The sequence below is a fragment of the Delphinus delphis genome, chromosome 15 (assembly GCF_949987515.2).
Source record: "Delphinus delphis chromosome 15, mDelDel1.2, whole genome shotgun sequence".
Taxonomy (NCBI): Eukaryota; Metazoa; Chordata; class Mammalia; order Artiodactyla; family Delphinidae; genus Delphinus; species Delphinus delphis.
In genome coordinates, this window is record NC_082697.1 from 31,673,729 (window position 1) to 31,700,890 (window position 27,162).

Here is a 27,162-nt window from a genome sequence, read left to right on the forward strand (position 1 = left end):
ATGCAGAAGTGGCCGAGGTCGGCCCAAGGCACTTGCCTCTCTGGCGAGAGAGGATGCAAAGCCGAGAACCAGCGACCTCCGGTATCAGCTCCGGAGACGGGCCGCGAGCCGGCAAAGGGGAAGTACAACGAGGACCCAGGGCCCCCGCGCATCCGGCGCCCTTCTGAAGGCCAAGGGAGGCTCGGGCGCCGGAGGTTGGAACCCGCCTCCAGGGAATCGTCGGTTGAGCCGGGAAGAACAGGACCAGATTAGGATCGGACACCCCCCAGGACACCCCCCGATAAGGGTCGGGGCCTGCCATCCCTGCACCTGCCCGCCCGGCACCTTCTAGCCAGGGCATCCCGGGGACCCCGGGGATAGGGTGGGGGCGCCTTCCTGCAGCCGCCCTCGGCGTGGAGAGAAGGAAGGACGCCCCAGGAATCGGAGGGGGAGGACGAGCCTAGAGCCACAACTTTCTCCCGCGGAAGGCGGGCAGGCTGGGGTTCCTCACCTACGCGGCCCCTGCGGAGTCCACACGCCCGGGAACCCCCAGTGTCTGGGGAAGAAGGGAGGAGAACAGGAGCAGACGAGGACTGAGGGGCTGACTTGGACGGGGCAAGGGACACTGCAGGAAAACTTTCGGCAAGGGGAGAGAGGACCGCCCAGTGCACCACACCTTGCGCCCCGCAAATCGGGCCCGGAGCCTCGCTCCCCGCGGCCCGCGGCCCGCGCCTTGCCTGCGTCCGGAGCCGGCTGCACCTCTCGCGCGCTGCGGGGACCTTGGAGTTGGAAAGTGGGGGTGTTGCGGCCGGGGACGGCTCCAGCCAGCGTCTCGGTCAGCGGTCGGCGGGCCCGGCTCCCTTACAGCCCTGCTGAGCTTGAGGCAGCCGCGCGATTGGGGGTCGGGCGCCCAGTCCCCCTCCGCCCCTCCTCGCCCTCTCTCCCGCCCCTCTGCCTTTATCTACCCCAATCGGATCTGACCGCCCTCCCTCCCCCTCTTTCTTTAGCTCACCATCTCTCCCTCCACCCCTCTTCCCTGGCCTTTCTTCTTCCCCCTCCTCTCCCGCCCTCCCTCCCCCCCGGGGGGGCGGGGCTTCTCCCCTCCCTCCCAGACAAAGCTGTAGCTGCTCATCCCCTGCGAGTCCGGGCTCAGGCTGCCAGCGCCTCTTCCGGCCTGGGGTGGAGGGGTAGAAGTGAGGGGGTGGGGAGGATGAGCTGGCTCACTCACCCCATTCTCCGCGGCCTTCTCCAAAAGGGATATAGTCTTGGCCCGAGCCCCTTGGTTTGCTCCGGGCGGTGACAGCCACTCCCAGAGAACAGTCACGCTGCCCCGCGGAGCCCACGTCGAGCGCCCTGGATTCCCCAGGCAGAGGATACGGGATTTTTTGATATGGGATTTTTTTCTAACACCTGCTTATTCCAAAAAGGGTTTGAGCTGAGCAAGGCCCCTTGGACTTCGCGGGCTGGCAGACGTGACAGAAATGTGAAGGAGGCCAAGTTTCTTTGTCCTCCTCTCACCTCCCCCTCTTAGCCATCCCTGGACCTCCAGGGCCTCTCAGTATACACGGAGCCCTAGAGCACCCCAGATTTGGGGCGCCCTATTTGTTCCCTCGCTCTTATCACAACTGTCCCCCAACATACATACTCCAACCCTGCAGGGTCGGTCCCCATGCCTTTCAGCGTGGAAGGGGGACTAAGGATTAATGGGTAGACAACCCTCAGGGTACAGCTGGGTCAGCTCATCCCTCCTGGAAGCGAAACATTCTTTACAAATTCATTGTTTGGATCGTGGAATGTGTTTCCCTTAGAAACAATGTTGTAAATGGTGACCTGCTTCCCAGACTGGCCACAGAAGTTTTTTGAACCCAAAATGCAGCTGAAGTTTGGTGGTGAAAACTGTGTCAGCTACCCCAGAACAAGGAGACCACTGATCAACTATAGAAAAAAAAAAATTATCTTCTGGTGCTTTCTGGAGCTATAAACAGAAAGGTCAATTATTAATTCCCCCTCCCCCACCCCAAATTTTGGAGTTACTACTCTGTATTAGTAAGCTTCTTTGCTTTGCAGGTAATAAGAACACACTCAGGGGAACGTATTATGAGGACATGGGGATTTCCCTACAACCTCAGGGTCAGAACTGCAGGGAGAGCTTGGTAAGAAGCAAACCTAGAACTTGAAGGGCTTCCAGTAACCCAGAAAGTCTTCTCTGAGAAGCCAACTTTTCTCTTTCACCATAGACTGGCGTTCGCTGCACCCCAGACACATGGCAAAGGGTGGCCATCACTTCCATCACTGGGGCTTAGAGCTCCCTGTTGAAGAAGGCAGCCAGGTGGAACTAGAATCCCTTAGTATCTACTCCAGTTTCCCAGGACAGCAACTCATTGGCCCAGTTTAGGTCAGGTGACCATCCATCGTCCAAATGAGGCTGCCAGGAGTCCTGACCTGTTTAAAACAAAATCCATTCCTCTCCACTTAGAGTCTCCATCTTGGTGAATAAATTGATTGATTAGTTCAAGACACCAGAAAACATCTTTCTTTTCAACAATTTCCCCATACAGAAAGCACAAGAGAGAAAGGAATATGCCTTTATCCTTCAAGGCAGTGTAGGGCCAATACTTCTGTAACAGAGGTAATATATTGCAAATATTAAACTGCTATATTAAAGCCTCCTTAAACCATGTTTTCTTGTAGACTTCCACCCCCATGGACTAAACCAGGAGGCACATGGCCCCAAAGAAGCAGCAGAAAAGTATTTCTAGAGCCATCCTCTAGTAGAAATACAATGCATGCCACAGTTGCAATTTAAAACTTTCTAGCCACATTAAAAATAATTTTAAAAAGTGAAATTAATTTTAATAATATATTTTATTTAACCCAACATAACCAAAATATTACCATTTCAATGTGTAGACAATATAAAAAAATATTCATGAAGTATTTTATATTCTATTTTTGTACCAAGGCTAAAATCAGGTGTGTATTTACACTTCAAAACATCTCAATATGGATGTTAAATTTTGAAATAAAATTTCAAAAATTTAAAAATACTTGATCTGTATTTAGGTTTTATAAAATCTTCACTTGAAAAAGTATATTCACATACCCAAGTTGTTCCAACATGCTTAAAAGTTTCCCAATAACTGAATTATCAGTTTTTAAATTTAAGTTTTAATTAATTAAGTTTACATAAACTTAATACTCAGTTCCACTAATCACATTTCAAGTGCATAAGAGCGACATGTGGCTAATAGCCACCATATTGGGACAGCACAAGTTTAAGAGCAAAGAGGTCACTGATGAACTTGAGTCTCAAAGCCAACTTCCCAAAGTTCCCTGGTGGTCCAGTGGTTAAGAGTCTGTGCTTCTAGTCCAGGGGGTGCCAGTCGGGGAACAAAGATCCCACATGCCAGGTGGTGCAGCCAAAGAAAAAAAAAAGCCAACTTCCCTTTTCTCTTTAGCAAAACAGTGACAGAAATATCAAGCATGGTCAGAGAAAATGATTTTCCACATTCTTTTATGTCCCCCTATAACATCTCAAGAGGCAGACTTTGCCTACCTAGATCAGAGTTCTACTTTATGCCTGGGAAGAAGCAGGAGATGCAGAGAAGTGGGGAGGCCAAAAGCCTACCCTTAAGTACCCAGGGGATTCTGGGAGAAGGGAGGAAGAAGTGGGGGACATAGTAGGAAATGCACCTTCTTCATTTGTGACTTCGACCAGAGTGAGAAGATATGTTGATGGACTGAAGGGAGTTCTGGGGATAAAATAGAGGAGATTGCCACACTGGCTGCCTACCTCTTTCTCCCCAGTTCTCAGACACTCACCTGGGGTTGGAGGGCAGCCTCATTAAGGTCAACTTAGTGGATCGCTTATGTTACATAAAGGGAGGGCCTGGGTTTTTTTCTGGGGTCACCCACAGTTCCTGCATGGCCTAGACCCGATGCAGAGTTCCCCCCTGCTCCCAAGGACCAGAGGCCTCAGAAGAAAGCTAAATTGTGAGCCAAAGCCCTTCTATAGGGCCTTAGTTTGAGCTCCCTCAAAAGCAGAACATGAGACAAGAACTTGGGTGCAGGTCGTTTACTTAGGAGTTGATCCCAGGAAGCAAGAGAAGACAGGGAAGGAGGAGAAGCTAATAAAGGATATACAACTGGCACTCCATTCCTCTGGGGACCCTCTAAGCACCTGTGTAAAATGCCCCTCAGAATTGTTCGCTCTGAATGTCAGGGAGCTGGGGATTTATCAGCTGACTCTCATTCCCCACTAGTTGAGGATTATTCCCAGGAGAGTTTACCTCTTCTTACTTCCTGGTTGTGTGGATATCTTTGGCTTTGAGGAAACATCTGAGGCAGAAAAGCTGGAGCCACTGCCATTGGTACTTGAGGTGGGACGAGTTACTGTGCATGGAGCTGCCCACCACAGCTAAGCCAGGGTGAGAATTGGGCTGAGGGGAGGCGACACAGGACACACAAATCATCTGCTCTAAGACCCAGCATGAAGAGGGCAAGTTGACCCTGGAGGCTGGCAGGACAACATGATGGGGACTCAGAGGGAGCAATTGGTGAGGGCTGAGTTATGGTTAGGGAGGACAGGGAACACTACAGAGCTCCGAAGGAGCATGGATCACCCAAACCATGAGGTACACAGGCTGCAGGCATCAGCAGAGTATGCCAGCCAAACACTCATGAATGGGGCCACCACCCCTCAGCATGCTGCTTTCAAAGGTATGGTACAAAGCAAGCCCTATTCAGGGGAGCCAAGAGAACTGAGGCACCAGTCTCAAATGCCACTGCAAGAGAAGGTAAGACAGAATCTCCCCCAAAGATCTATCTTGGAGAGAACTGGGAAGGGAGGAAGAACTTGAGAGAGTTTTTAACCTAACGAGACCAGCAGGACTTTTAAATTATTGCGTCATACTCCACTTTGTCCCTCTGCTATGTAGGAGGTGAGAACCTGCAAAGGAAGATCCAATGAGTTAATAGAGAAATAAGGAAGCCTAGGTGAGGTCTGTCCCTGGGACCTGAATACACCTGGACATGTCTGGCACACTAGCATAGTGGTCTAGCTGGAAATATATTTGTTGGAGAGGTGAAAAAGGCCCCCCTTGGAGAAAATTTTCATTCTAGAGAAAGAAGAAACCAAGTTCGGCCCAGTAACAAAGCTTTAGTTGAAAGAAGGGAGATGAGAGATTGTCTCTCAGCTCTGCCTCCAACCTGAGTCCCTGGACACATAGTGAGGGGAGGGGTTGAGAAGATAGAAGAAACTCTAAGTTATAACTTAGAGGAAAAGACTGTTTCATGATATTCAGGGATATTCTGGGGCCTAAGCAGCCATGCTTGGTGACCCTGCTGCTAAGTAACATTTAAGGGACCAACACTCCAACACTCAGCTTCTCTACTTCAAGGGCCTGGTATGTTGACAACATTACCCAGAAAGTGGTAGATGGATTGCCAGAATGGTTACAATTATCCCCTTCCCTGCATACACTTTGCAGTTCCTCTCACAAAGAGGTGGAGTCTACTTCCCCACCTTGAATCTGGGTTGACATTGCTGCTTGCTTTGGCCAGTACAGTAGAATGCGGCAGAAGTCATACCATGCTTTTTCAGAACCTGGGCCTCAAGAAGCCTTGCATTCTTCTACTCTTTCTATTGGAACATTTCTCTGCCATGTGAATAAGCCTGCGCTAGCCGGCTGGAGGATGGCCCAGAGCCAAGGCAGTCCAGATGTTCCATCCAAGGCCCCAGACATGTGGGAGAGTCCAAACAAGATCAGTAAAGTCCCCTACCCAACCTAGAGTTGACCACTGATGCATGAGGGAGCGCAGCTGAGTCTAGCCCAAATAGCCAACCAATAAAAGCATAAGATAAATAGATGGTTGTTATTTTAAGCCACTAAATTTGGGATAGTTTGTTATATAGCAGTAGCTAACTGTTAAAGAACTTAACAGGATTTTAAAAATAGTAACTATATGAGGTGATAGATTTGTTAACTAACCTTATTGGCGTAATTCTTTTATAATATATATGTACATCAAATCATCACCCTTAAACCTACAAAATGTTATGTGTAAATTATATCTCAATAAAGCTGGAAAAAAAGAAACACAAAAAATGAAAACCTTTAATGCAAAGAAAAAAAAAAAGAACAGGATGAAGTGTCCATGGCTGACATGACTGGGCTATTGGTCGACACCAGTCTGGAGACCTCTGGATTGTTTATGAGCTTGTGAGAGAGATGCATCTGGGGAACTCTCCTCCCACATACACCCCACCTTCCCAAAGCAATATTTTGGGAAAGCAATACGCTTTCAAAACTGTATTGATAGATATTTACTAGACATCAATGGTATGCAAGGTGCTATGCTAAGCATGATAAAAAATAAGAAAAATAAGAATAATGAAGCTAAGAAAAATATTAGGCAGCATTTAGTTTAATAACATCACTTGGCAGGCTCAGAAATTGAGACTTAGATAAATCAACTCACTACATCATCTGGTTGCAAGAAACAGAAGCCATTTGAGCCAGCCTAGGTAGAGTAAGACTGTTTTTAAAGAACCAAGAGTTTCTTGCAGAACTCATGGGAAAGAAGTGAACCAGGTCCAAGATGAACTAGAATATGACCTACAGGGTTCAATCTGTGTGTGTGTGTGTGTGTGTGTGTGTGTGTGTGTGTCTGTCTGTCTGTCTGTCTGTCTCTCTCTCTCTCCCTGCTTCCTCCCTCTCTTCCTCCTTGTTTCTTGTATTGCTATCTCTCCACATATGTGCTCTAACTTCTGCCCAAATGGCTGCCTTTATCCCAAAGTCTACATGCACTTAGATCCAGCAACCACCATCAACATACTCTCTCTGTGGCCAGCAGCAGGGTAGGGCCAGGATGTGAGATGGGTCAGTGTTCTCAAAATGGGGAGGGGTGGGCAGAGGGGAAAATATTTGAAGTCTCTACTGAGTAGTCACATCTTCTGTTCATCTCCCACCTGTTGACGCTTACATGTCTGGCAGCCCAGGTTCGTGGCAAGGCTTGAGGGCCCATCTCCATGAAGGCCCCACTCACCCCATCACTTACTCAGTGCTCTCACTGTACTGTTTCAAAATGCATCTACAAGGACCACTTTCTTGGGTCAACCAGCCCAAGAACAAAGTTGTCTTATTTATCAGTTCATCTCCTTCTCCATCTGCCACAATACATATCTGATGAATGAAAAAAATGAGTACTCAATACATATCTGATGAATGAAAAAAATGAATCCCATCTCCTTGTTTGCCAAGTTACAAGCATTAACTCATTTAATTCTCATCTAACTCTAGGAGGAGGTACAATTTTTATCTTCATTTTATAGATGAGGAAACTGAGGTAACTAGGTAACTTTCCTAAGATTACAGTCAGCAGGTGCCAGAGCTGGAATATGAACCTGGGAAATGTATCTCAAGTCCCTCTCTGAATCCTTGTGTTTTCTACCTCCTCAGCCAAGCCAGTCCAGGCATGGAGGTGACACCCGCTGATCCTCCCCCAGATTGCTAGCCTTGATGGTGTCATAGGTGGTACAAGATTGTCTTCTCACTTTGAATGTTACTGTGCTGAAGTTTGTAGCCAGCCTGATTTTGGGGGCTGGGAGGATAGAATGACCTTTTTGCTGGGTAACCAAAGGAAACTTTATCTTTGAAATATAATAACATTAATAGGATATGTTTGTATTAGTTGGTCTATTCCTTTAGCAATTAACTCATTGAATGTTTACAGGGGGCTCCCAGGTGCCAGACATTATTTTAAACACTGGGGACATAGCAGTAAATAAAAAGGACAAAAATCCCTGTCCTTATACCTCATGGAATTTACATTTTAGTGAAATACTTAAAAGGCAAAAAAAATAAAAATAAAAAACCCAAAAAACCCTATATCCATTTCTTCAGAATATAGTATGGCCTTTTAATCTACAAATTTGATTTTTTAATTTAGGAAATTTTTCTTAATTTTTATGTTTGAATGCCAATTAAAACCTGAAACCAGATGGGGAACCTGAGGCTGGCATATGTCGTGGGGTGGGGGTAGAGAGAAGGTTATTGTTTCTTTGCAATCTCTACAGTGATGGGCACTGATAGCCTTGGGAGCATCACCTTGTAGTCCCTGGAGTGAGAGTACTCTATTTCAACTATTAGGATTATGTTTACAAAACAAAACATAAATGTTATAAACCATTATGACGTAAAAACTATAAAACTAGTGAAAGTAAGAATTTAAGTATCCTGATTTGTTCATTTTATATAAAAAGGAAATGAAAAGATGTTTAAAGTAGATAGTCCAAATAATAGAGATGTAAATGAATTAAAATTGTCTGGTACTCACTAGATAGCAGTTTGCAGCCAGAGTAGGGTCTGCGTCTTTGGTGGTACTCTGAGCTTGAGCAGCACTGATATCAGTTAGTGTGCTGGGATCAAACATAATGAGCAACCTGCCAAGGGCTCAACTGTCTTGCACAAAGAAGATTTGTTTCATATAAACACATTCATTCATCCTCATGGAGAAATTATGCATTAGAAGTAATACTAGTAATGACCTATCAAAACTGAGGAAAGGAGAGAAAAGAGGTGGAGTAAAGTAGAAGCACGCTGATTTCATCATCACTTGTGGAGATTCAGTTGATATTGTCCTAAGGCAGGAAGATTAAATAAATTATATAAAAATTTGAGTACTCTTTTGTACTATTTGAATTATTTGTTCCATATGCGTATATTAACTAGTCAAAAAATTAAAAGGAAAAGCAGTTTTATGGGATGCAGGGAGCGGGGAGGGGAGAGAGGGAGTGGGGTGACCTGCTGGTTATGCAAGTCATTTAGTTGCTGGTAGAGATTGCTGAGGTGTCTGAGATGCTGCCTCCTCTCTAGGTTTATATCCAGAAAGATGGAGGTAGACAGTAAGACCCTCAGATGTCAGACCAGTTTGGGATCTGAAAGTGGAGAGGAACTGTGCCACTTTTTATCAGGCACATGGAGTATCCTGGTACCCATGGCACGGTGGCTGCTTAAGCCATCTTCAGGAGTAGAGGGACCTAGTCAGATCCAGAAAGCACCTGGGGATTACAGGGAGTGTGGGAGACAGCCAACATTTTCCACACCCCAGAGACGGCTGTGCAAGCCAGATGGGAGAAAACTGAGGGACAGGAGAGTATCTCACATTTGGGACAAGAGGACCCACAGAAAGACAGTGGTCTGGTCCATGCCAGGGACCCCAAGGGAACTCAGACATCTTGTGGGAGCCAGGATGGAAAGATGCTGCACCCAAAACCAGCAGTATACTCACTTAGGCACAGATGTCGCCTCCCACCCCCAGTTGCCAAGATGTTCCATAAGCCCACCACCACAAGCAAAACTGAGATGAAAGCCTACGGAGAAAGAGAGGCATGGAGCAGGCAGGAAGGAAATTTTCAGAATTAGCTGAATTTAACCTGTAATGACCAAGTTTATCAGAAATTAACCAACATGTTTTCTGCTATTAGTCAACTAGGAGTTCAAAGTAGAGATTAAGTTATACTTTTTAAAATGTTTCATGTGTTTGACCAAAAAATCCAGGTGAGAGAATGAGATAAATGTTTTCAATCTTCACCTCTCCAAGTATGGTTCGTGGACCAGCAGCACTAACATCATCTAGGATTTGGGTTAAAAATATAGAACCAGGCCTCAGGCCATGTTCAAGTTTAACAATAAGGCCAGGTGGAGGGCTACCCTAGCGGCACAGTGGTTAAGAATCCACCTGCCAATGCAGGGGACACTCGTTCGAGCCCTGGTCCAGGAAGATCCTGCATGCCGTGGAGCAACTAAGCCTGTGCACCACAACTACTGAGCCTGCGCTCTAGAGCCCGTGAGCCATAACTACTGAGCCCACGTGCCACAACTACTGAAGCCTGCACACCTAGAGCCCATGCTCCGCAACAAGAGAAGCCACCACAATGAGAAGCCCGCACACTGCAACAAAGAGTAGCCCCCGCTTGCCGCAACTAGAGAAAGCCCGCATGCAGCAACGAAGACCCAACACAGCCAAAAATAAGATAAATAAAATAAATAAATTTAAAAACAAAACAAAAACAATAAGGCCAGGTGCTCTGTGTGCATGCTAATGGTGGAGACCCCTTGCTTTAATAGTCTCGGGTGTTATACGGAAGTGCCTAGGAAGGCAGGACTACATGTGTAAAAGTAGACATTCCAGCATGGAGAAGGACATTCCAGGCAGAGCCATGAACAGACTGGGCGGGTCAGAGAACAGTGTGTGGTCCAGTGTGGCTGGAACAGAAGGTGGGAGGTGAGAAGTACTTTAAGTTCTGCTTATTCAGCCAAGAAACAAAATTCAAGACGACCCTGGTTCCTGTGGTGTTTCAGTAGCACAGTTCCCTTTTCCCTACGTGTGAAAGTTCTCCAAACTGCAGGGCCGGAGGGTGAGCCAATGCCACCTCTCTCATGGAGATGTACAGTGACTAGGAGGAGCTTGCTGGGGGAAGTTTCTTGGAGAACAGACATGCTCTCTTGGCCTTTCAAGATACCTCTGGAAAGCCAAGGAGGGGAGGGCAGGACAGCCCGGCCATTGGCCTGTGTGAGAGGCTGACCCTCTGCCCAGAGCTGGACAAATCTCTGCAGTAGAAAGCCAACTGTCAGGGCTTTCACCACTTTGAGGCATTGATTGCCGCTCTTTCCCAGCCCTGGACCACCCCACCTTCCTCAATGCACAGGGATGCACAGAGAGCAGCATGCAGCACATCCTCTTCCACACTCTACCTAATTGCTTTGCTAGGAGACTTCCTGATCCAGCAAGGATACCCAGGCCTTCCTGCTGGAAGGAAGTCTTTGTCTTTGTCACGTTCCACTGGCCAAAGTAAGTCACATGGCCAAGCCCAAATCCAAGGCATGAGAAGTACACTCCACCTCTAGTGGGAGGAACTAGAGTCACATATCAAATGATGCGAACTCAGGGTGGGTGAATAATTGAGAAAAGTGATATAACAAGTTTTCAATTCTACCAGTGGCAATACTAGGTAACACTAATCAGTGTGACCAGAGGTAACAGTAGATATGCAGAGAAGAGAATAGATTCAGGGGATGGTTGCAAGCCAGGACCAGTGGGATTTGGTGAAAGATTGGATATGGGAGATGACAGAATAGGAGGAATCATAAGTGAGTGCAGTGGGGCTGGAGGAGATGTGTATTTCATGGACATACCAGTTTGAGAGGTACCTATGGTTGTGTCAAGTAAGCAGTTGGCTTTAGGGGCTGGAACTTGGAGACAAGGTCTGGGTAAAGGTTTAGAATGGCCAGTCATCAGCTTATCAAACCTACCAGAGGGCTTTGTGAAGTATTTGCTTGTGGCCAAAACCTGAGACACCATGCAAGATCTGTCCTCATTTCCCCAACCTGACTCCTTCAGATTTCATGTGACTAAGTTCAAGGGGCACCATACTGCCATGTGAGATGACAATTCTCTCTCAGGTTCAAAGAAGCTGAAAGGAGGATATAAACTCTGCATTTGGCAGGAAAGAGGAAATTTGTTCTAGTTTGTTTGTTTGTTTTGAGAAAATCATTTGTAAAAACTTCAGAGTACTATACAACCTCTCCCTTTTCCCACCTCTAGGCAGAGGCACCTGTGAAGTTCAGTGATAGCTGTGAGACTTTGCCTTCCCTCAAATGCAGACCCCAAGACATAGATTCAAGTGCAAGTTGCTTAGACAAGAGTGGGGAGTGGGGAAGTGAAGGAGCCCAGACTAAGGTATATGGAAATGGTTGTACCTGTAGCAGGTTCAGAGGCCCTTTTCAGAGACAAAAGACAACCTGGATATCATCAGCTCTGCAGGAAGAGTAGCCAGAAGTCTGAGCACATGCTCAGACTAGGACATGGACCCCCCAGGCACTGTGCTGTGGCCCTTCACCCTGTGGAAGCTGGGGGCAACTCAGAGTGTGGGAGCCTGCAGAGGAGCTGTGCTGAACAGGTCCTAAGCAGGACGGAAAAGTCACCTACAGGACTGCTTGTACTGGAGAGGACTGATGAAAAATTTTAATAGTTTCTCAGAGTCAAGAAAAGAACAGTTGGGCTTGCCTGGTGGAGCAGTGGTTAAGAATCCACCTGCCAATGCAGGTGACATGGGTTCCAGCACTGGTCCAGGAAGATCCCATATGCCGTGCAGAAACTAGGCCTGTGTGCCACAACTACTGAGCCTGCACTCCAGAGCCCATGCACCACAAGTGCTGAAGCCCACGTGACTAGAGCCCATGGTCTGCAACAAGAGAAGCCACCACAATAAGAAGCCCGTGCACTGCAACAAAGAGTAGCCCCTACTCGCCTCAACTAGAGAAAGCCTGCACACAGAAACAAAGACCCAATGCAGCCCAAAATAAATAAATAATATTTAAGAAAAGAAAAGAACAGTCACTCATAGACAAAATGTTTCATTTTTGCATATATTCAATTTGCATGTGCCACCTAAGATGTTGATACAAGCCATGGCCATGGTGAGAATGTGCATTCTGAAGAGAGAATAGTCCCAAGATGGGGTCTGTTAGTTGGAGGTACGAGCTTCTCCCTTAAAATCCTTTTGTAACTTCCCACACCTATAAAATTACATCCTGAAGCCTCCTATGTCTTTGTTTGGCTTCACCAAAGAGCCGATTCTGTGTATTAATTAACTACTGCTACATAACAAATGAAGGCTGGACTGGGGCTGGAGAATCCATTTCTAAGAAGGCTCACAGGCATGACTGTTGGCAGGAGACCTGAGTTCTGCCTCATAACATGGACCTCTTGATAAGGCTGCTTGAGTGTCCTCACAAAATGGTGGCTAGCTTCCCCCAGGGTGAATGGTCCAAGAGAAAAAGGTGGAAGTTGTAATGTTTTTAATGACCTAGCCTCAAAAACACACACTGTCATTACTATTGCATTGTTTAGGAATAAGTAATGAAATCCACCCACACTCAAGAGGAGGGAAATTAGCTCTACTTTTTTCCTGATTACCTATTATTTTTCTTACATCTTTATAGGAGTATAATTGCTTTACACTGTTGTGTTAGTTTCTGCTGTATAACAAAGTGAATCAGCTATATGTATACATATATCCCCATATCCCCTCCCTCTTGAGCCTCCCTCCCACCCTCCCTATCCCACTCCTCTAGGTGGTCACAGAGCACTGAGTTGATCTCCTTGTGCTATGCAGCTGCTTCCCACTAGCTATCTATTTTACATTTGGTAGTGTATATATGTCAATGCTACTCTCTCACTTTGTCACAGCTTCCCTTCCCCACCTGCCCCCCATGTCCTCAGGTCCATTCTCTACATCTGCCTCTTTATTCCTGTCCTGCCCCTACGTTCTTCAGAACCACTTTTTTTTTTTTTAGATTCCATATATAGGTGTTAGCCTACAGTATTTGTTTTTCTCTTTCTGACTTATTTCACTCTGTATGACAGACTCTAGGTCCATCCACCTAACTCCAAATAAATCAGTTTCGTTTCATTTTATCGCTGAGTAATATTCCATTGTTTTTTGTGCCACATCTTCTTTATCCATTCACCTGTCGATGGACACTTAGGTTGCTTCCATGCCCTGGCAATTGTAAATAGAGCTGCAATGAATATTGTGGTACATGCCTCTTTTTGAATTATGGTTTTCTCAGTGTATATGCCCAGTAGTGGGATTGCTGGGTCATATGGTAGTTCTACTTTTAGTTTTTTAAGAAACCTCCATACTGTTCTCCATAGTGGCTGTATCAATTTACATTCCCACCAACAGTGCCAGAGGGTTCCCTTTTCTCCACACCCTCTCCAACATTTATTGTTTGTAGATTTCTTGATGATGGCCATTCTGCCCCGTGTGAGGTGCTACCTCATTGTGGTTTTAATTTGCATTTCTCTAATGATTAGTGATATTGAGCATCCTTTCATGTGTTTGTTGGCAATCTGTATACCTTCTTTGGAGAAATGTCTATTTAGGTCTTCTGCTCATTTTTGGATTGGGTTGTTTGTTTTTTTGATATTGAGCTCCATGAGCTGCTTGTATATTTTGGAGATTAATCCTTTGTCACTTGCTTTGTTTGCAAATATTTTCTCCCATTTTGAGGGTTGCCTTTTTATCTTGTTTATGGTTTCCTTGGCTGTGCAAAAGCTTTTAAGTTTCATTAGGTCCCATTTGTTTATTTTTGTTTTTATTTCCATTTCCCTAGGAGGTGGGTTAAAAAGGATCTTGCTGTGATTTATGTCATAGAGTGTTCTGCCTATGTTTTCCTCTAAGAGTTTGATAGTGTCTGGCCTTACATTTAGGTCTTTAATCCATTTTGAGCTTATTTTTGTGTATGGTGTTAGGGAGTGTTCTAATTTCTTTCTTTTACATGTAGCTTTCCAGTTTTCCCAACGCCACTAATTGAAGAGGCTGTCTTTTCTCTATTGAATATTCTTGCCTCCTTTATCAAAGATAAGGTGACTATACATGTGCGGGTTTACCTCTGGGCTTTCTATCCTGTTCCATTGATCTATATTTCTGTTTTTGTGCCAGTACCATACCATCTTGATTACTGTAGTATAGTCTGAAGTCCGGGAGCCTGACTCCTCCAGCTCTGTTTTTCTTTCTCAAGATTGCTTTGTCTATTCGGGGTCTTTTGTGTTTCCATACAAATTGTGAAATTTTTTGTTCTAGTTTTGTGAAAAATACCATTGGTAGTTTGATAGGGATTGCATTGAATCTGTAGATTGCTTTGGGTAGTATAATCATTTTCACAATGTTCGTTCTTCCAATCCAAGAACATGGTGTATCGCTCCATCTGTTTGTATCATCTTTGATTTCTTTCATCAGTGTCTTATAGTTTTCTGTATACAGGTCTTTTGTCTCCTTAGGTAGGTTTATTCCTAGGTATTTTATTCTTTTTGTTGCAGTGGTAAATGGGAGGGTCTCCTTAATTTCTCTTTCATATTTTTTGTTGTTAGTGTATAGGAATGCAAGATATTTCTGTGCATTAACTTTGTATCCTGCTACTTTAACTAATTCATTGATTAGCTCTAGTAGCTTTCTGGTAGCATCTTCTGCAAACAGTGACAATTTTACATCTTTTCTGATTTATTTTATTTCTTTTTCTTCTCTGATTTCTGTGGCTAAAACTTCCAAAACTATGTTGAATAATAGTGGTGAGAGTGAGAAACCTTGTCTTGTTCCTGATCTTAGAGGAAATGGTTTCATTTTTTCACCCTTGAGAATGATGTTGGCTGTAGGTTTGTCATATATGGCCTGTATTATGTTGAGGTTTGTTCCCTCTATGCCCACTTTCTAGAGAGGTTTTATCATAAATGGTTGTTGAATTTTGTCAAAAGCTTTTTCTGAATCTATTGAGATGATCATATGGTTTTTATTCTTCAATTTCTTAAAATGGTGTATCACATTGATTGATTTGCATATATTGAAGAATCCTTGCATTCCTGGGTTGAATCCTACTTGATCATGTTGCTTGATCCTTTTAATGTGCTGTTGGATTCTTTTTGCTAGTATTTTGTTGAGGATTTTTGCATCTATGTTCAACAGAGATATTAGCCTGTAGTTATGTAGTTATGTAGATATGTAGCCTTTTTTTGTGACATCTTTGTCTGGTTTTGGTATCAGGGTGATGGCAGCCTCATAGAATGAGTTTGAGAGTGTTCCTCCCTCTGCTGTATTTTGGGAGAGTTTGAGAAGGATATGTGTTAGCTCTTCTCTAAATGTTTGATAGAATTCGCCTGTGAAGCCATCTGGTCCTGGGATTTTGTTTGTTGGAAGATTTTTAATCACAGTTTCAATTTCAGTGCTTGTGATTTGTCTGTTCATACTTTCTATTTCTTCCTGGTTCACTCTTGGAAGGTTGTACTTTTCTAAGAATTTGTCCATTTCTTCCAGGTTGTCCATTTTATTACCACATAGTTGCTTTCAACAGTCTCTCATGATTCTTTGCATTTCTGCAGTGTCAGTTGTTATCTCTCCTTTTTCATTTCTAATTCTATTGATTTGAGTCTTCTCCCTTTTTTTTTTTTTTTGATGAGTCTGGCTAATGGTTTATCAATTTTGTTTATCTTCTCAAAGAAGCAGCTTTTAGTTTTATTGATCTTTGCTATTGTTTCCTTCATTTTTTTCTGATCTGATCTTTAGGATTTCTTTCCTTCTGCTAACTTTGGTGGTTTTTCTGTTCTTTCTATGATTGCTTTAGGTGTAAATTTAGGTCATTTATTTGAGATATTTCTTATTTTTGAAGTAGGATTGTATTGCTATAAACTTCCCTCTTAGAATGGCCTTTGCTGCATCCCATAAGTTTTGGGTCATCGTGTTTTCATTGTCAATTGTTTCCAGGTATTTTTTGATTTCCTCTTTGATTTCTTCAGTGATCTTTTGGTTATTTATTAGCATATTGTTTAGACTCCATGTGTTTGTATTTTTTACAGTTTTTTTTTTTTACTGTAATTGATATCTAGTCTCATAGCATTGTGGTCAGAAAGCATACTTAATACAATTTCAATTTTCTTGAATTTACCAAGGCTTGATTTGTGAACCAAGTATGATGTATCCTGGAGAATATTCCATGTGCACTTGAGAAGAAAGTGTGTTCTGTTGTTTTTGGATGGAATGTCCTATGAATATCAATTTAGTTGATCTGGTCTAATGTGTCATTAAAGCTTGTGTTTGCTTATTTATTTTAATTTTGGGTGATCTGTCCATTCGTGAAAGTGGGGTGTTAAATTCCCCCACTATTACTGCATTACTGTCGATTTCCCCTTTCATGGCTCTTAACATTTATTTGCCTTATGTATTGAGGTGCTCCTATGCTGGGTGCATAAATATTTACTATTGTTATATCTTCTTCTTGGATTGATCCCTTGATCATTATGTAGTATCTTTCTTTGTCTCTTGTAATAGTCTTTATTTTAAAGTCTATTTTGTCTGATATGAGTTTTGTTACTCCAGCTTACTTTTGATTTCCATTTGCATGGAACATCTTTTTCCATCCCTGCACTTTCAGTCTGTACGTGTCCCTAGGTCTGAACTGGGTCTCTTGTAGACAGCCTATATACAGGTCTTGTTTTTGTATCCATTCAGCAAGTCTGTGTCTTTTGGTTGGAGCATTTAACCCATTTACATTTAAGGTAATTACCAATATGTATGTTCCTATTACCATTCTCTTAATTGCTTTGATCTTGTTTTTGTAAGTCTTTTCCTTCTCTTTTGTTTCCCGCCTAAAGAAGTTCCTTTAGCATTTGTTGTAAAGCAGGTTTGGTGGTGCTGAATTCTCTTAGCATTTGCTTGTCTGTAAATGTTTTAATTTCTCCATTGAATCCGAATGAGCTCCTTGTTGGGTAGAGTAATCTTGGTTATAGGTTTTTCCCTTTCATCACTTTAAATATGTCCTGCCACTCCCTTCTGGCTTGCAGAGTTTCTGCTGAAAGATCAGCTGTTAACCTTCTGGGGATTCCCTTGTATGTTATTTGTTGTTTTTCCCTTGCTGCTTTTAATATTTTTTGTTTGTATTTAATTTTTGATAGTTTGATTAATATGTGTCTTGGCGTGTTTCCCCTTGGGTATATCCTGTATGGGACTTTCTGCACTTCCTGGACTTGATTCACTATTTCCTTTCCCATGTTAGGGAAGTTTTCAACTATAATCTCTTCAAATAGTTTCTCAGACAGTTTATTTTTCTCTTCTTCTCTGGGACCCCTATAATTTGAATGTTGGTGTGTTTAATGTTGTCCCAGAGGACTATGAGACTGTCCTCAATGATTTTGATTCTTTTTTCTTTATTCTGCTCTGCAGCAGTTATTTCCACTATTCTATCTTTTAGATCACTTATCCGTTTTTCTGCCTCAGTTATTCTGCTATTGATTCCTTCTAGAGAATTTTTCATTTCATTTATTGTGTTGGTCATCGTTGTTTGTTTGCTCTCTAGTTCTTCTAGGTCCTTGTTAAACGTTTCTTTTATTTTCTCCATTCTATTTCAGAGATTTTTGAAACATCTTTACTATCATTACTCTGGATTCTTTTTTAGGTAGACTGCCTATTTCCTCTTTACTTGTTTGGTCTGGTGGGTTTTTACCTTGCTCCTTCATCTGCTTGCATATTTCTCTCTCTTCTCATTTTGTTTAACTTATTGTGTTTGGAGTCTGCTTTTCACAGGCTGCAGCTTTGTAATTCCCATTGTTTCTGGTGTCTGCCCCCAGTGGGTGAGTTTGGTTCAGTGGGTTGTGTAGGCTTCCTGGTGGTGGGGACTGTTACTTGTGTTCTGGTGGGCAGGGCCACGTTTGGTGGTGTGTTTTGTGATATCTGTGAACTTAGTATGACTTTAGGCAGCCTCTCTGCTAATGAGTGGGTTTGTGTTCCTGTTTTGCTAATTGTTCCACATGGGGTATCCAGAACTGGAGTTTGCTGACCATTGGGTGGAGCTGGGTCTTAGGCTTGAGATGGAGATCTCTGGGAGAGCTCTCGCTGATTAATATTACATGGGGCTGGGAGGTCTCTGGTCGTCCAAAGTCCTGGACTCAGCTCTCCCACCTTGGAGGCTCAGGCCCACCACCTGGCTTGAGCACAAAGACCCTGTCAGTCTCATGGCTCAGAAGGAGAGGAAGGAAAAAAAAAAAAAAGACAGAACCCCAAAACAAATGGAAAATGCAAAACTAAACAGACAAAATCACACAAAGAAACATACACACACACACTCACAAAAAGAAAAATAAACAGACAGAACCCCAAGATAAATGGTAAAAGCAAAACTAAGACAAAATCACAGAAAGAAACATATACACACACCTTCACTAAAAGAGAGAAAAAAAAAGGAAGAGAGAAACCAAATCAATAAACAAACCCACACATAAAAACAATCACTAGAAACTATTTAATATAAACATAAAACCAAAAACAAATCAAACTCAGAAAGCAAACCCCAAGTCCACAGTTGCCCCCAAAGTCCACTGCCTCAATTTTGGGAACACTTGTTGTCTATTCAGGTATTCCACACAGGCAGGGTTTACCAAGGTGGTTGTGGGGATTTAATCTGCTGCTCCTGAAGCTGCATGTAGAGATTTCCATTTCTCTTCTTTGTTTGCACTGCTCCTGGGGTTCAGGTTTGGTTTTGTCCCAGCCTTTATGTGTAGGCAGCCCTCAGGAGTCAGTTTCCCACCCAGACAGGAGGGGCTTAAAGCAGCAGCTGATTAGGGCTCTCTCTCAGGCCAGGGAGAGGGAGAGGTACCGTAGTCACAATTGGAATGTGGGGCATACCTGGGGCAGCAGAGGCCGGCATGACATTGCAACAGCCTGAGGCACGCCATGTGTTCTCCCAGGAAAGTTGTCCCGGGTCTCAGGACCCTGGCAGTGGTGGGCTGCACAGGCTCCCGGGAGGGTGTGGGTAGTGACCTGTGCTTGCACACAGGATCTTTGGTGGCAGACGTGGCAGTGGTAGCGGTCCATGCTCGCCTCTTGGATCTGAGATGATAGCCGCGGCTTGCACCCGTCTCTGAAGCTCGTTTAGGTGGTGCTCTACCTTCTGTGGGCAGACGGAAGGAATCCCCTCTCTTTGCATCCCAAAACAATGGTCTCTTGCCTCTTAGGCAGGTCCAGACTTTTGTCGGACTCCATCCCGGCTAGCTGTGGCGCACTAGCCCCCTTCAGTCTGTGTTCACGCAGCAAACCCCAGTCCTCTCCCTGGGATCTGACCTCCGAAGCCTGAACCTCAGCTCCCAGCCCGCCCCCCCCCCGCCCCCGCCAAGGGGTGAGCAGACAAGCATCTCAGGCTGGTGAGTGCTGGTCGGCACTGATCCCCTGTGCGGGAATCTCTCTACTTTGCCCTCTGCACCACTGTTGCTGCTCTCTCCTCTGTGGCTCCAAAGCTCCCCACCCACCCACCCCCCATCTCCACCAGTGAAGGGGCTTCCTAGTGTGTGGAAACTTTTCTTCCTTCACAGCTCCCTCCCAGAGAGGCAGGTCTTGTCCTTATTCTTTTGTCTCTTTTTTCTTTTGCCCTACCCAGGTATGTGGGGATTTTCTTACCTTTTTGTAAGTCTGTGGTCTTCTGCCAGCATTTATTAAGCGTTCTGTAGGAGTTGTTCCACATGTACATGTATTTTTGATGTATTCGTGGGGAGGAAGGTGATCTCCACGTCTTACTCCTCTGCCATCTTGAAGGTCTCCTGATTACCTCTTTGAATGGTTTTCTTCTTTTTTTGTGTATACAGATACACTTTTGATGTGTTAACTAGAAAACCTGAAGAAAATGCCATCGTGTTTCTCATTATCACATCTCTAAGTCATCATGTCATCACTTTGGATGCTGCTAGCAGTCACTGTGTGTGAGAAAAATGAACTATAGCCCATGTTAATATAAGGCCATGTCCTTCCTAGCTCTACCTTTTAAGGAAGGAGTGTCAAAGAATTCTGAAATCACCACACCCTGAGAAAAGAATTTTGATGCAGGTGGTTTCTTTGGGAGGTAATCCTAGGAAGCATCAGTGAGGGAGTAGCTAAGTGGATCAAGGGGGAGAGAAAGGCCAATTAAAGTTGCAATAATAAGCAGGCTACCCCTGTGGGTAATAGGAGCTCAATTATACAATTTGTCTGAGAAACTGTGTGGACTATGCCTTAGACTTATCCCATTGGATGGTGGAAGTTTAGGGCATTTCCCACCTATACCAGTCCTGCATTGGTTGAGGCTAAATCCCCGAATCCACCACTTCTGTGTACACCTGCTTTCAATTGAGCAAACTCTCATGATTTCCAAGTTTTAAGTGGAGAAAAAACAAGATGTACAGTTGCTTAAGGTGGTAGGAAGCTGTCATTGTGCTGGAAAATACCTTCTTCCTCTGCAGCTGTAGGTGAACTCAAGTGGGCTCAGTGATAGAGATGATGTTGGGGCAGCAACATATCTCCTACAGCCTACAAAGCTGCCCATTTATTAGTCCTTGCCTAAGCCTCCATTTTCATGACTTACTTCTCTCTGGCTCATACTTTATGCTCCAACAACAGTGAAGTGCTTGTCACTCCCTACATCTGCTCCCCTATTTCACACTTCCTTGACTTTGCTCGGTCAGCTGTCAGACCCCAATGTGAGCAAACAATTATTTACAGCACCTAGAAAGATTTAAGCGCAGCACAAAAAGATTCTCTGGAAGTAAAATATTATTGAGCTTTATTATGAATATTTACATACACAAAGTAGAAAGCACCATGAATCCCCACATGCTCATCGTACAGATTCAGCACATAAAGATTTTGCCACATATGCTTCATTTATCTTCTTTTCTTCTCTATTGTTTTAAAGCCAGTTCCATACCCATGTTCTGTCACCCCTACATACTTTAGTATGCATCTCTAATATGCACTTGCTCTTGTCTAACCACAATTTAACATTTGCTTTATCTATCCAAATTTTTACTTCATGAAAGTATTTTAAAGTTAATTCTTTAAAAAATATGGGCATCTTACCATCTAATCACAGTTATAAATATGTGATTTTTAAATTAAAATATTCAGTAAATGAATTGAAGGATGGCCAATGTCAAGATTTGAAAGAAAGAATTTACACGGGAAAAATAATCAAAATGGCATCACACTTTTGATCTGAAACACAGGTAGCTAATAAACAGTGGAATAACATAATGATAAGAAAAACCCCAATAAATCCAGCAACCCAAGAAACAGCTATTCAACATAAATATCACTGACATGTGAGGGTAAAAGAAAGATACCTGTGGATATGAGAGGCATCAGAATGTACTGCACCTTAGGAAAACTTTCAAGAAAGGACTCTGTCCAAAAACAAATGAGTCAGAACTGAGATTTCAAGTTGAGAGATGGTTCAAAAAAGAGGAAACAGTGCTGAGCAATGGACCTTTCAAAATGCACACTGCTAAATCTAACAAAATAATATACTGTGTGAAATTGTGTAGTACAAATACTCAGGAAGGAATTACAAATAGCAGAGACAAACTGCAAGAATACAAGTAATCAGCTGGAATGAAGAGTTTTAGGAGTTACAAAGTGACAGGATTTCAAAAGTAAAAGCTTTCTAAATGTCTAATCTTGGAAGATGGGGAAATGAGAGTATTATGTTTGTCTCAACTTATTGAAGAGAGAGGATGGGAGTAGTGAAAGGAATGATTGGTCTCTTGTTTTCATAACAGGATTATATTTGTTTAATTATAAAATCTGAGAAAAGTTTAATGATATCCCCTACCTAACTGGGAAGAGATGGGGGAGGAATGTTGAGATTAACACAATTTTATTCAATTAACAAAATTTTTAAAGGTAAAATAGATACAACAAAGTACATAATAAACAAAATGAAGAAGGAATAAAATTAAGAATATCAGCTAATACAATAAGTTCAAATAGAATGAATTATCCCAAGAAGGACAGAAATGTCAAAAAGAGTTAAAATGTAAAAAATGTGGCTATATGCTGTATAAAAACACAGTTGAAATATAATGATAAAGAATGACTAACAATAAAGGGATGGGAAAGAGATACCAAGTAGATACAAATACCTCTCTTCCTTGTATTTATTAGTGACTAATAAAAGTGTGGTAATTTTTTTTGTCTGCGTTGGGTCTTCACTACTGCATGTGGGCTGTCTCTAGTTGTGGTGAGCTGGGGCTACTCTTCCTTGCAGTGTGCAGGCTTCTCATTGCAGTGGCTCTCTTGTTGTGGAGCATGGGCTCTAGACACGTGCTTCAGTAGTTACAGCACACAGGCTCGGTAGTTGTGGCTCGCAGGCTCTAGAGCATAGGCACAGTAGTTGTGGTGCATGGGCTTAGTTGCTCCGTGGCATGTGGGATCTTTCCAGACCAGGGATGGAACTCATGTCCCCTGCATTGGCAGGGGGATTCTTAACCACTGCATCACCAGGGAAGTCCCCAGAGTCTGGTAATTTTGATACTGAACAACATGAAATTTAAAATTAAAAGCACAAAATAGAATAAGGAAGATCATCATGATAAAAGTCACACTTTCTAAAGAAGATAAAACTATAAATATCAGGTATAAACAGGTAAACACCAAACAACGTGGAAACTAAAGATATAGAACAAAAATTACTAGAAATGTGAGGAGAATTCCATTTAAAAATTATTGTAGAGATTTAAACAATTCTTTTTTATTTTGACATGTCTAATAAATGTAAACTGAAGGCAATAGAGTAATTGTATAATACAATCAACATACTTAAATCTTTTGAGTGAAGAATAGATAATTTTTATATATCCATGACTCATTTGTAAAGACTGATCATGTGTTTGACTACATTTTCTAATTATAATTCAATAAAATTAGAAATAATTAAGTAACCAAAAACTTTACTACTTGGTAATTAAGAAATAGATTTCTAGGGCTTCCCTGGTGGCGCAGTGGTTGAGAGTCCGCCTGCCGATGCAGGGGACGCGGGTTCGTGCCCCAGTCCGGGAAGATCCCACATGCCGCGGAGCGGCTGGGCCCGTGAGCCATGGCCGCTGAGCCTGCGCGTCTGGAGCCTGTGCTCCGCAACGGGAGAGGCCACAACAGTGAGAGGCCCGCGTACTGCAAAAAAAAAAAAAAAAAAAAAAAAAAGAAGGAAAAAAGAAATAGATTTCTAGATATCCAAGGAAATTAATATAGGAATTAGAAACTATCTAGAAATCAATGAAGAGGAGAACGATTCATATAAAAACCTATTAGCAGCAAAAAACTGTATTCAAAGGAAAATAAATATACACTGTATAGCCTTAAAATTTCATTATTAAGTTAGAAAGATAAAGGAATATAGTGATCAGTTTTTAAAAATTAGAAAAAGGCAAAAAATTAAAGCAAAAGAAAATAGGAAGAGGAAATTAATAAAGAAAATTTGATAATGAAGAAAGATACAGAAAAGTGTAAAATAAAAATTATCAAAGAATATTTATCCAACACTGTATAAATACATTTGACTGTATAAATACATTTATACACTGTATAAATACATTTGAAACTTAGAGAAAACAATTTTCTAGAAAAATTGACCCCCAAAGTAGAAATTTGATTAGACAAATTAATTATAATAAAAGAGAGTAGTGATTAAAGCTCTACCACTGAAACAAAAAGGCACCAGAACTAGATGGATTCACAGCCATGTTTATTTACCTCTAAAGAAGGAAAATCTTCAGTGTTATTTAAATTATTTTAGGTCATGGACAAGTGATTGAAAGCTTCCTAATTTCTTTTATGAAGCCACAATAACCTGAACACTCAATTCTGATATGACAGTACAAATATTAAAAAACTGTAATCAATTGCCCTTGTGAATATGGCTGTAAAAATCTTAATGATTGTTAGCAAGTAGAATCCAGCCATGTACCTGGAGTGTGACACTGTGACAGTGTGTGCTGCATTTCAGGAATGCAAATCTGGTTCAAAATCAGGAACCCCGGCAATGTAATTCCTTACAATAAATTAAAAGACAAGACCATGTAATAAATAATTAAATGGTGAAAAGCTATTTGATAAAAATCAGCAGCCACTCTTAATTAAAATGCTAAATAAAACTGGAAACTGTTTAAATATATAATAAAGACTATTTACCAAGATTAAGTGACAAATATTCTAAATGGACAAACAACCTAAATCAGCAACTACAGAGGATGCCCAACATCATCATTATTATTCAATACCATCTTGGAACTCTAGTAATTGCAGTATGACCAGAAAAAAAGAAAAGAAGGGCTTCCCTGGTGGCACAGTGGTTGAGAATCTGCCTGCTAATGCGAGGGAAACAGGTTCGAGCTCTGGTCTGGGAAGATCCCACATGCCGCGGAAGAGCTAAGCCTGTGCGCCACAACTACTGAGCCTGCACTCTAGAGCCCACAAGCCACAACCGCTGAAGCCCGTGCGCCTGGAGCCTGTGCTCCACAAAAGGAGAAGCAGGGCTTCCCTGGTGGCACAGTGGTTGAGAGTCCGCCTGCCATTGCGGGTGAGGCGGGTTCGTGCCCCGGTCCGGGAAGATCCCACATGCCACGGAGCGGCTGGGCCCGTGAGCCATGGCCGCTGAGCCTGCGCGTCCGGAGCCTGTGCTCCGCAACGGGAGAGGCCACAGCAGTGAGAGGCCCGCGTACCGCAAAAAAATAAATAAATAAAGAAGAAGCCACTGCAATGAGAAGCCCGTGCACCGCAATGAAGAATAGCCCCCGCTCACCGCAACTGGAGAAAGCCCACATGCAGCAACGAAGACCCAACGCAACCAAAAATAAATAAATTAAATAAATTTAAAAAAATAAAATCTGACTAATAAAACTAAAATGATTAAGAAAAGAATTTAGTGAGCTAGATATAAGATAAATATATAAAAATAAATAACTGATCTATACAATACACACAGAGAAATAGATATTGAATAAAATATTCCATGTATAATAGCAAAAAACTATTAAGTTCTTATGAACAAATCTAATGAGAAACATAAGATCTATGTGAAGAAAACTTTAAAATCTTTTTAGAAGTCTTAAAAACAATATTCCAAACAAGCAAAAGGACATAGCACATACTTTATTGGGAAGTAATAAATAAATATAATGTAATTCTAGTTAGAATCTTAACAGGGCTTCTTAGGAATTGGATAAACTGTGATTAACACAATGTTAGCACAGAATAAATAAATGCCTGAAGTCTACCTAGCACTCTCTGTGCCACAGCCTCCAGTTCAACTCCGACAAGACAAAAATCTCCAGCCCTATAGAGACAGTGGAGCATTGAATCCTCATTACTGTTTCCCAAAAGTATGCTGGGAAGGATGGGAACAACTGCAGATTGTTCAAGAGCAATTTCCTAAGCTTCATAAATATAGAAATGGCTGCCTTCACAAAGAGCCAAAAGGACCTGTGTCCTTGACCACATGATGCAGAAATGGGACCTCAACTGTGGTAGGCAGTTAGATTTCCAAGAATTTCTTAACCTTCTTGGTAGCATGGCCATGGCTTGCCATGACTCCTTTATTATGGCTACCCATTCCCAGAAGCAAATCTGAGGAGCCCTTGGGCCTGGCCTCCAAACCCACCCTCTTTATTTCCAGCTTCCCAATCATCATCTCCTCATAGCCCCACACATAACCTGAGCCCAGCATACCCACCATCCCATGCAGGCCACTCCTGCTGGTAGTGATGAAACAATATAGTTTTGTTTTTTTTTTTAGAAAATAAAACCCAGTAAATATAAGGAAAAGAACAATAGGCATGGATTTACCTTATTAATGTAATAGAACAGATAGATAAATTAGTGTAATAAACAATCATAAAAATAAATTCCAGGAAGGCAGAGGAGTAAGACGTGGAGATCACCTTGCTCCCCACAAATACATCAAAGATACATCTACATGTGGCACAGCTCCTACAGAACACCTATTGAACGCTGGGAGAAGACCTCAGACTTGCCAAAAGTCAAGAAACTTCCCATATACCTGGGTAGGGCAAAAGGAAAAACAGAGACAAAAGAATAGGGACGGGACCTGAACCTCTGGGAGGGAGCTGTGAAAGAGGAAAAGTTTCCACACACTAGGAAGCCCCTTCACTGGCGGAGACGGGGGCTGGGCGGTGGGTGGGGAACCTTCAGAGCCACAGAGGAGAGCACAGCAACAGGTGTGCAGAGGGCACAGTGGAGAGATTCCCGCACAGAGGATGGGTGCCGACCAGTACTCACCAGCCTGAGAGGCTTGTCTGCTCACACGCCGGGGTGGGTGGGGGCTGGGAGCTGCGACTCGGGCTTCAGAAGTCAGATCCCAGGGAGAGGACTGGGGTTTGCTGCGTGAACATAGCCTGAAGGGGGCTAGTGCGCCACAGCTAGCCGGGAGGGAGTCCGGGAAAAGGTCTGGACCTGCCTAAGAGGCAAGAGACCATTGTTTCGTGGTGCGTGAGCAGAGGGGATGCAGTGCACCACCTAAACAAGCTCCAGAGATGGGCATGAGCTGCAGATATCAGTGCGAACACCAGAGACGGGCATGAAAAGCTAACGCTGCTGCTTCAGCCACCAAGAAGCCCGTGTGCAAGCACAGGTCACTATCCACAGCTCCCCTCCCAGGAGCTTGTGCATCTCGCCACTGCCAGGGTCCCGCGATCCAGAGACAACTTCCCTGGGAGAACCCACGGGGCACCTCAGGCTGTTGCAACGTCACAATAGCCTCTGCTGCCACGGGCTCACCCCACATTCCGTACCCCTCCCTCCCTCTGGCCTGAGTG

General features: G+C 43.2%; 1 protein-coding gene and 1 pseudogene across 1 annotated transcript in view; one reads left to right on the forward strand and one right to left on the reverse strand.

The window, feature by feature from the left end:
* Positions 1-693, reverse strand: part of RASSF2 (Ras association domain family member 2) — a 45,542-nt gene extending 44,849 nt beyond the window's left edge. Inside the window, exon 1 of the mRNA XM_060031191.1 lies at positions 656-693. The gene's annotated coding sequence lies outside the window, so the exon portion shown is untranslated. The remainder of the gene's footprint in view (positions 1-655) is intronic.
* On the forward strand, positions 1-25,958 carry LOC132437629 (protein S100-A11 pseudogene; annotated as a pseudogene).
* The last annotated feature ends 1,204 nt before the right edge of the window (positions 25,959-27,162 follow it).